Raw genomic sequence first — 10,277 nt, 5'->3', positions numbered from 1 at the left:
TCTGAGGTGCCCTAGTGAAGTTTCTAGATGAACCTGCTGAAAAAGTTCTCTATGTTAAAAATTAGAAGCCATTCCATACCCAGACATTCATCTGGGGCTGGCGCTGTGTGCTGAACAAGCCGTAGTCTTCACAGCTGAGAAACTTCCAGTCCCAAGGAAGGACACGGTCGAAGGAGCGTTTACTCATGTGGTAAGTACCATGGGGCAAAGAGAACAGGTGGCTACATGTGCTGCTGTGCAGCAGGGACAGGTGGTCTAGACTGAGGGATCAAAGGCCTTTTGGAAAGATCACTGTCTGGACTGAGATCAAGGGGCAAGTTCTCACTGATGGGAAAGCTAGCAGGTTTGCACTGCACACTATCAACTATCAACAGCTATTCAAAACCAAGAGGGTTTAATTCGACCTCTCACCTACTCTCATTTTAGGTCACCTACTTCAGTCAGCTTCCTTACCTCACCCATCTTCACAATTTTATGTAACCCTCTAGAAACAATGACTCTTTACTGTTTTGTTTTCTTAGCCCAAGCTGGCCTCAGACTCACTCTGTAACTGAGGAAGACCTTGAACTGATGTTCCTGTCTACACTCTGGGTTACAGGCCTATGCCACCATCCCTGGCTCATCTTCAGGTTTGTTTGAGCCAGATGGATTTAGACACTTGAGCATGTGGCAACACCAGTAATTCCTAACCTGATGATGGAGGAAACCCGGAAATTCCTGACAGCCTCTGAGTGTGACATGTTAAACCAGCTGGCGGGGTTTCTCTAGACAGGTGCCATCCAGTTTGTGGGACTGGATTTACAATCCTAATTGCTGGTCCATGGTCAACCATTGAGTGGGGCAAGTTCTGTCTCTGTTTTATGTAGTTAATAGCAGTGGCAATGACAAGGGAGGGGTAAGTCAGCCTGCGGTTGTCTTTTCCCTTCAGTATAATTAAAGGATTTTTTAAATTCAAAGTTAAGTGGAAGTGATTCTTGAATGGGAGGCGCCACTGAGAACAAGCTCAGATCCTCACTAAAATGAGCCCACACTGACCCCAAACTCAGCAAACAGTTGAGAGTGACCTTGATAATGAAGGCTCTTTCTGGCCTCTGCATCCCAGGTACTGGATCACAGGCATGTGCCTCCATACCTTGCTCTTGGGCGGTTTAGGAATAGAGCTGGACTCTTGGCATTTCTCTCAGGCTTGCTTTATCCTCTCCTGTTCATGTGGTTAAAGAAAGCACTCTGAACAGTCTACTCACAAATGCTTCTGTTTGAAGCAAACCAGATCTGTCTCTTGACATCAGGGGACCCTTATTGGCTGTCACTTGTCCTCTCACTTGTTCCTCCCTCTGCAGTATTGTGTTCTAGTCCCCTTTCTCTCTTTTTTAAAAGGTTTACTTATTTTTTTTTTAATTTTTTTATGTGTTTGGCTGTTTTCTCTGCACATATGTCCATGTACCACATGTGTGCTTAGTGACCATGGAGGCCAGAAGAGTACCTCAGATAATCAGGGACTGGAGTTACCAGCAGCTGTGAGATCCTGTATAGATGCTGGGGCTCGAATCTGGGTCCTCCGGAGGAGCAACAAGTGCTGTCAACCATGGAGCCATCTTTCCAACCTCACAGATATCAACAGAAAACTACTAAAATAGTTTTCTAGGGGCTGGAGAGATGGCTCAGTGGTTAAGAGCACTTCCGGAGGACCTGGGTTCAATTCATAAGCACCCTCAAGGCATCTCACAACTATCTGTAATTCCAGGTACAGGGGATCTGGCATGCTTGCACAGACATACATGCAGACAAAGCATCAATGCACATTAAAAATAAATAAATTTCAAAAAATAGTTTTCTAATGAGTAGGATTATTTTATGTGGCTTAAAATTTTTTGACAGCTGCCAAACGACTTTAAACTCTGTAAGGATAGAGGTTATTCTATTCCCCACCTATTAGAAAAGTTATAGCTGACGTTCCTATAACAAAAGACAGGTTAACAACAGACAACACTGTGAGTTGCACATCGAAGGCCCCAAAACTGTTTCCATACTCGGGTCCAAAGAAGCAGGACAGCCACGTATGTGCCATGTATGCTACTGAAGACAGGCTGAGGGGGACCTGCAAGGCAGGTTTGTTCAGATTCCTCTTGGCTCCTTCTTTTAGGGTCTTATTCTTAGAAACAGGGCAGGACCTTCTGGAATACAGGGCTTCATCTCCTTCTGATCAGCTCCTCTGCAGGAAGGCAGGGATTTCATGGCTGTCAGAGGAAAAAGAAAGTTCTGGTTTTGATGACCTGCACTGTGGCTTCCGTGTCTCACCTTGGGAAAGAACAAGAGGTAGGAGAGGCAAGGGGGCAGGAGAGGGCCAGGGAGAGATCTGAGCCTTCACTCTGGGGTGTCATTTTCTGAACATCAACATTCTTTAATATGAAATCCATCCCTTACCCCTCACCACTGAACCAAATTCACCCAAACAGGCCAGTGTAGTCACCCAATCCAGAGGGGCTCCCCATTGAGAAAAGGCCTAGGCAGGACTCAAACAATCAGATCTTAAATTTTGTTTCTATAGACACAAAAGAAAATAAGGAGTAGGAGCTAAAGAGATGGCTAGAAGCACTGGCTATTCTTCCAAAGATCCTGAGTTCAATTCCCAGCAACAACATGGGAACATCTCTATGATGAGATCTGGCGCCCTCTTCTGGCCTACAGGCAGACAAGCAGGCAGAACACTATTTAAATAACTTTTTTAAAAAGTGTTGTTGATTATTAATATCTAATATTGATGTACCTTTTAGTTAAACAGCAGTTATTCCTAAACTAGCTGTTTACCCAAACCACCACACAGAGCCTAAGATTTATTTAATTAACCTAGAGCACAATGCTGGACAATAATTACTCCATCCTAAACCTCTAAGCCCTCATAGCTTCCTTCCATTCAGATTTCCTATATTATACTTGCTTTTAGTCATATCTTAGGTCTGGTTCATCTCTCCTGGTGTTTCCATGTCCTCTCCTCTCAGACCTCTCTTCTTCGTACCCGCCTCCCACTTCCTTCTTTCTTCTTCCCCTCCAGACCAGGATGTCCCACCCTATTCTCTCCATTGCTCATCATTGGCTGGTTGTTTTATTGAAAATACAGAGAACAAATGGTAGCATGTTTACACAAACTTGAGACAGGTGATGCTTAGAGTAAGCATCACAGTGCATTGTCCGGATTGAAACCAGATAGTGGGTTAGATAAATCAGCATTTGAATGAACAAGGGTAAATCATATACATTCCATAAGAACATAATACCAACAAAAAAGAAAAGAAAAGGAGTAATGACGAACTGTGGACTCAAATTTTCAGTCGTAAGACCTCCAATGGAGAAGGTTCTATTTGAGTTCCAGCATGTCCAAATATAATCTGTTTTGTGTTTGAAGGATGATTTTAGAGCCATTCCTACAGCAACACGAAGGACAGCAAAGCTTATTTTTTACAAGTCTTCATCCAGTCATCAACCAGCTTTCAGGGATTCAGGACATAGGAGCTTTGAAATCAGTGATTCCAAACTAGAAGGGTAGAAAAAAAATCACTAGTGTAAGAGTCACAGGCCGACCCTGGAAGAAAGGACAATAATTGTAGTCTAAACCTGGAATGGTGGTGTGGCCCGTCAATCCCGGCACCCAGGAGCCAGAGGCAGGTACATCTCTGAGTCTGTTGCCAGCCTCATCCACAGAGGGAGTTTCAGTCCAGCCAGGGCTACATAGTGAGACCCTGTCTGAGAAAGAGGCAGTGGGGAGCGGGGTGCTTGTCAAGCCCAGATTGCAGGTAGATACAGCACTTCAAAACCAGCAGAGTTGAAGAACAGATGCGTATGCGTTTATTTTGAAACAATTTTTTCTCTAGTCACCCCATTCGCAGCGATAATAACAGTAAGGCTGACTAATCCACAAAATATGTTTAGCCTTAGTCTAATGATTTATGGAACCAATGGCTGATTACATAGCTGTAATCTGATTTAAACATTGTACAGTGTAATCAATGCATCAAGCCTGACATAATATCTTCTTAATATATTCCACTTTTATGCTTTTATAGATCAGTTAAAAATAAAAAATATGTTGGGGATGGTGGTGCAAACCTTTAATCCCAGCACTTGGGAGACAGAGGCAGGAAGATCTCTGTGAGTTCTGTGGTCTACATAGTGAATTCTTGGACAGCCAGGGTGACGTAGATAAATACTGTCTAAATAATACACCTCACTCCAGTAAAAAAAAAAAAAAAAAAAAAAAAAAAAAAAGGATTAGGGACTGAGGAGATGTTTCAGTCAATAAAGTGTGTGCTGTGAAGGTGTAAGGACCAGACATTGGATCCCAGCCTCACACAGAGCTGGGGGTATCGTGAGAAAGGGGACAATGGCATGTCATCCCAGGCTCTGGTGAGCTCTGGTTTCAGTAAGAGACACTTTCCCAAAAATCAAGGGGGGGAATAACTGATGATGACATCTGGGGTGGTCTTCTGGCCTCCACATGAGTGTGCACACACACATTCATACACAAATACAAGAATCAGCTTATTAAAATCATAATAGGTACTTAGCAAGGTCTTTCTTGACCAAAGCACCCAAATAAGTGGACTAATTAATGTGCATTGTCTGCACTTTGCATGAGGAATCTCAAGTTCGACTGTTGGGTTTTGTTTGTTCATTCATTTGTTTAGTTCTTTGTTTCAGACAGGGCCTCACACAGCTCAGGCCAACTTTGAAGTCACTTTGTAGCTGAGGATCAGTTTGAACTTCTGAGCCTCCTGCCTTTACTTCCCAAATTCTAAGATTACAAGCATGCCTGGCCTTTAGACTAGACTTTTAGAAAGCCTCCCCAAGCTAGGAAGCCAAGTCAAAGACTCAGTGTTGGGCTGAATGCCGCTGGTTCCTGTACCACGGGATAGATTCCTCTGTCGTCAAGGTCTCTCTAACCCTGAGGTTTCTTGGCCAGCCAGGAAGCTGCGTTCTTTATTTCTGGACCCACTAGGGTCCTTAAGAGAACTACAGAAACAAGGTGACAGGTCAGTTTTTCCTATGAGGAGCTTTTAGGTACCTGGGCATTAGCTCAGCTCTTTAAAGCCAGTCACATGTGGCAAGGTGACATTCCAGTCACAGCTTGAGTAGTAGAAGCCGTGCTTACCCCCATTTCTGTTACAAACAGGACAGATTCTTGTTGAGCCTTTGTATAAAACAATAAAGTAAACCCACACATATTGCCATAAAACAAGACTACTGCCAGGCACAGTGGGGCATGCCTTTAACCCAGCACTGGGTGACATGTGGATGCGTTCTTTAGGAGCCTCAAGCCAGCCAGTGCCACACAATGAGACCCTGTCTAGAAAGGAGAGAGAGGAGAGAGAGGGAGAGAGAGAGAGAGAGAGTTCAGGAATGGGGCTGGGGAATGACTCACTGGGCAAAGCACTGACCATGGAGTGTGAGGAACTGCGTTGAATTCCGAAGAGCACACGTAAATGCAGAAACACTAGCACATGTGCACACATAATGCACATGTACATCACACACACATACATAAACACACAGAGAACACATACTTACACACATTACACATACATACATACATACACACAGGCACACACACAAACACATACACAAAGACACACAAACACACTCACACATATACACTCACACATACACACACCAAATAAAAGGTTTTTAAAAAATTAATGGTTTTAGAATTTCAGAGGGCTCAGGTGAGGAAAAAAGTAAATGCTTCAATTTTGTTCACAAAGATATAATTTACAAACATCTCTATGGGCTTTAGTTATCTAGAAAGAAAAAAAAAGTTCTCTTAAATCTAGAAAATATAAGGACTGAGCAATGTAAAAAAAAAACAAACAAAAAAACACCATAAAAACGACAATCCTTTATCAGCTCAGCCTTGTGTAATTACTTCTCATTCTCCTGGATGGCAGGTTAATTATTCTATGAACTCATTTCTTCTTAAGAGTTCTGGAAAATTGTTCAGTGGTGTAATTTCAGAATTAAAGAAACCTGCCTTCAGTAGTATATGTCAAGTAACTCTGCCCTCTGTGTGAGCATCCTAAGACACACTGCAGATTCTAACAGCTTATAAAAGACCTCCAGAAGAAAGCATCATAACAAAGCAACTTCAGTGAGCAAGCGCCCAATTAAATGCTTTGTGTTAAGTTGCCTTTGTCATGGCACCTCTTCACAGCAATAAAACAGTAATTAAGACAGGGACGTTTCAGAAATTGCTGAAATTTTGTCCTAATATCAATATAATATTCATTTGGTGATTTTTTTGGAGGGGGTGGTGGTATTGCAGGCTGAATACAGATCTTACATATGTTAGGCAAATATTCTACCTTGGGTCATGTGCCCAGATTTTAAAGAAAAATCAAACTTAAACAGTAATTTAAAAATTTAAACATTCTAACACATTTTTATTCATGCATATCCCAATTTAATACTTAGAAGGCAAGGAAGAATGATAGGAAAATAGTAAAAGCCTTTTGTCTTCTGCAATTATATCATAATGTTTCCGTAAGAGTGAATCTTTGTGTGTACAACAAAAGAAGCTGCGCTCTTGAATCTGAGCTGAGCTGTTTCATGCCGTGTTGGTGACAGCAGGCATAGTGCGAGAAGTATAGGTTGTGTGTTCAGAGCAAAGGCTGTAGTGGAGGCACAAGCGGCAGCACAGCCATACCCTGCCGACACACCTTGGCCTGAGCACACATTGATCTTTACTCACCTTTGCTTACCGTGTGGTTGGCCCCGACGGCAGACAGTTGTTTTGACCTCAGTGGGCTCACAGCACAGTTTAAGAAGACAGGTTCTTTAAAATGCTGGAACCCTGTCTAGTGTTACGTTATGGCTCTAGTCCTCTTTAGATCTATAAGCCCCTGAACAACCAATTCTCTTTCCCCATAGTAAGTTACCACCTTCTGCCCCTTGTCTGACCAGACACCTGCTGCTTCCCTTGTCTTAATGCACAAAGAAATGGAAGAATGATAGAATCCGTGTTCTGATTCTACATAATTCTAGGAGTCTACAACTTTACTTTAAAAAACGAATTGCAGCTGCTGTCAGTAGCCCTCAGTACCTTCTAACCCCAAAACACGGTGAAGTATAAAAGGGACACTTGCAACAGGAAGCAGATCTGGGGATTCAGTTCAAAAGGGAGAGGAGATTCAACCCAAAGGGGCCCCAGCACACACAGCCTGGGTACTCTTCTGGGAAGGGGACCTGTGGCTCTTCTAGGGTGTCTGGCTCACAGCAGAACACAATCAAATGGAAAGATTGGGTCCAAGCTGGCCAGTTTTAGGAGGAAGATTTTAACGTTTTCAAAGAGGCCTTATTATCTTTGGCAAAATCATGTCAACAAGAAAGGAAGTCAACAGAAAGGTTGCGCATAGAGCTGGCAGGGCGCTAGAAGAAAAACATTTGAGTTGACCGAGAATTTGTCATGCGGTGGGGTAGAAGGGCAAAGCACTAATGGAACAGATAGGACTTTAAGAAAATAAAAGCCAGACTACATCATCTTTTAATTAACCTCAATGCTGACTCCAAAGCTCTTTGAAAATGAAATAACCCAGGTTTCAAATAACTTTCTTGATTTTTTTTTTTTTTCCTTTCTAGTATAAGGTACTCAAGAAATGATCGAGAAGCGAAACTTGTAAAAAGCTGGACATCATGGCACATGCCTGTACTCTGGCATCTGGGAAGAGGAAGAAGGAGAAGCCTGTGTTTGGGGCCAGCCTGGGATACATAGTGACACCAACTCCCAAACAATAACAACTACAAAATCATGGCAAAGGCTGCGCTGGGGATCAGTGCACACTGCAGCCCCCTGGAGACATACAGCGACCCCTACAGGCAGCTGAGACCTACCCGCTCGCAGTGTGGGAGCTCCAGGTCTTTGGGGTCTTGCTAGCCCTGGACACTTGTGCTGACAAAACAAACAGCAAACTTTGGTTATTGCAAAGTGTCTCTTGTTTTACTTGGCATTTCCTTAATCAGTGGAGAGACCACATTTCTTTTATTTACTGATATTTCTTTTGTAAAGTGAATATACTAGCCTTGTGTATTTTTCTAATTGAGCAGTGGCTTTTTTTCCCCCTCAAAGCTTTTGTAAAGATGAATTCTCACAGAAAAGTGAAATGTCATCACAAAATTGTGACTTTATTAACCAACAAATACTACCTGGATTCTTTCCAAACAGACTCACCTTGGAACTCCTTGTACAAGGCTAGACACGCTCCTGCCCACTTGCTTTGGCATCTGGAGGGGTCGCTCACAACTGCTAAATGCCCACTAGTGACTGTACAAATACATTTTTGTAATTTAAAACTTTTCGGTTCTAGGGTAAAGGCTGTTGGTATAATGTTCTTGTTGAATGCATACAATTTACCCTTGTTCATTCAAATTGTTGATTTCTCAATCCCATTATCTGGTTTTAATCCAGACATTGCATTGTGATGCTTATTCTAAGCATCACCTGTCTCAAGTTTGTGTAGACATGCCACCATTTGTTCTCTGTATCTTCAATAAAACAACCAGCCATAATGCTGAGCAATAGGGTGGGGCATCCTGGTCCGGAGGGGAGGAGAAAGAAACGCTCTGAGAAGAGAAATCTGAGAGGAGAGGACTGTGAAACACCAGGAGAGATGAACCAGACCTAAGCTCTGACTAAAAAACAAGTATAATGGGTGAATCTGAATGGGAGGAAGCTATGCAGGGTTGGAGGTTTAGGATGGAGTAACTGTTGCCCAGCATTGTGTTCTAGGTTAACTAAATACATCTTAGTGTCTGTGTGGTGGTTTGGGTAAACAGCTAGTTTAGGAATAACCGCTGTTTAACTAAAAGGTAAATTAATATTAAATATTAACAATCAACAACAAAATGCAAAACATAGTCTTATTTTATAAAACTCAGACCTGTACACTGGCCACCATCACAGTTGTGAAGCAGCAGAAAAGACAAGGTGGCGCTTAAATGCTGCCCCAGCCAGATGTGGGTCAGATGTTGCCAGTTAAGCCTCACACAGTTCGACTTACAGAATGCAAATGAGGACCTTGATGGAAGGGCTTGGGATTTCTAAGTAAGGAAGTTGATGGAAGAAAAGGCTTAGCTTTCACCCAGACAGGAATTTAGAGGTGTTTGTTTGGTGTGTGTGTGTGTGTGTGTGTGTGTGTGTGTGTATGTGGTGTATGTATTCATGTAGGGATACTCACATGTGTGACATGCTTATACAGGCCTGAGGTTGACATCAGGAGTCCTGGATCACTTTCAGCTCTTTGACATGCTCTAGTCTAGCTAGCTGTCTTGTTCCAAGGATCCCTTATCTCCAACTTCCAAGGTCTGAAATTACAGGAGGGCTGTGGCACCTACACAGCAGTTATGTGGATTCTGGGGATGATGGATCTAAGCCCTGATCCTAGTGTTTGTGTAGCAAGTGCTTTATCCACTGGGCTTTCTCTCCAGTTCATCATTTATTTACTTATTTGAGTGTGTGTGCTTAAGTGCAAGCCTATGGAGATCAGAGGACAACTTACTGGAGCCAGATTTCTTCTTCTACCATGTAGGTCTGGGGATCGAACTTGGGTCTGGCACTAAGCCATCTCGCCTGCCCTGCTTGGGGTCTGTTTGTTTGTTATATTTTAGATAGGGTCTTAAGCAACCCAGCCGCATGGCCAAAGCTGTCCTGCTCCTTATGCCTCTACCTCTCTAGTGTTGGGATTACAGGCGTGTGCCAGCATGCACATACTATTCCTCACTGTAGTCCTGGATGGTAACTGCTTTTTTAAAATTTTAGTATAGTCCTGGTTATTTCCCCCAGTTTTCTTTCTATTGCTGTGACAAAACACCTGGAGAGGAAAGGGTTTATTTCATCTTATAGCTCGTGAAGGGAAGTCAGGAAAAGAATTCAGAACCTGAAGCAAGAGGAATGCTTGCTTCTCATGACTTGCTCAGCCTGCTTTCATATATAACCCAAGACCACCTTCCCAGGAGGGGCACCAGCCACAGTGAGCTGGGCTCCCCAGCGTCAATCATTAATCAAGAAAATGCTCTCGCAGACTTGCCTATAGGCTAGCCAATCTGGTGGGGCATTTTCTCAATTGAGGTTCCCCCTTCCCAAATACCTCTAACTTGTGTCAAGTTGAAGAAACCTAACCAGCACATTATTGATAGCAGCTTTTGGGTCACTTTTTTGTTCAAAGATGAAAGAAATTAAAGACTAGCATTGAAATGGGAAATACAATATAACTTCAGTACTTTAAAGGCAGAGG

At 42.9% G+C, this 10,277-nt stretch overlaps 1 long non-coding RNA gene across 1 annotated transcript; it reads right to left on the bottom strand.

The window, feature by feature from the left end:
• Positions 1 to 3,084: 3,084 nt before the first annotated feature.
• On the bottom strand, positions 3,085 to 7,259 carry LOC132648604 (uncharacterized). The gene is made up of 2 exons (XR_009587040.1): positions 6,740 to 7,259; positions 3,085 to 3,532 (listed from the first exon to the last, which is right to left on the bottom strand). It is a non-coding gene; the product is annotated as an uncharacterized LOC132648604 (long non-coding RNA).
• Positions 7,260 to 10,277: the final 3,018 nt, after the last annotated feature.

Source organism: Meriones unguiculatus, chromosome 17 (assembly GCF_030254825.1).
Source record: "Meriones unguiculatus strain TT.TT164.6M chromosome 17, Bangor_MerUng_6.1, whole genome shotgun sequence".
NCBI classification, from domain to species: domain Eukaryota; kingdom Metazoa; phylum Chordata; class Mammalia; order Rodentia; family Muridae; genus Meriones; species Meriones unguiculatus.
Note: the sequence above shows the minus strand (reverse complement) of the source record. Positions and strands in the feature narration are given on the sequence as shown.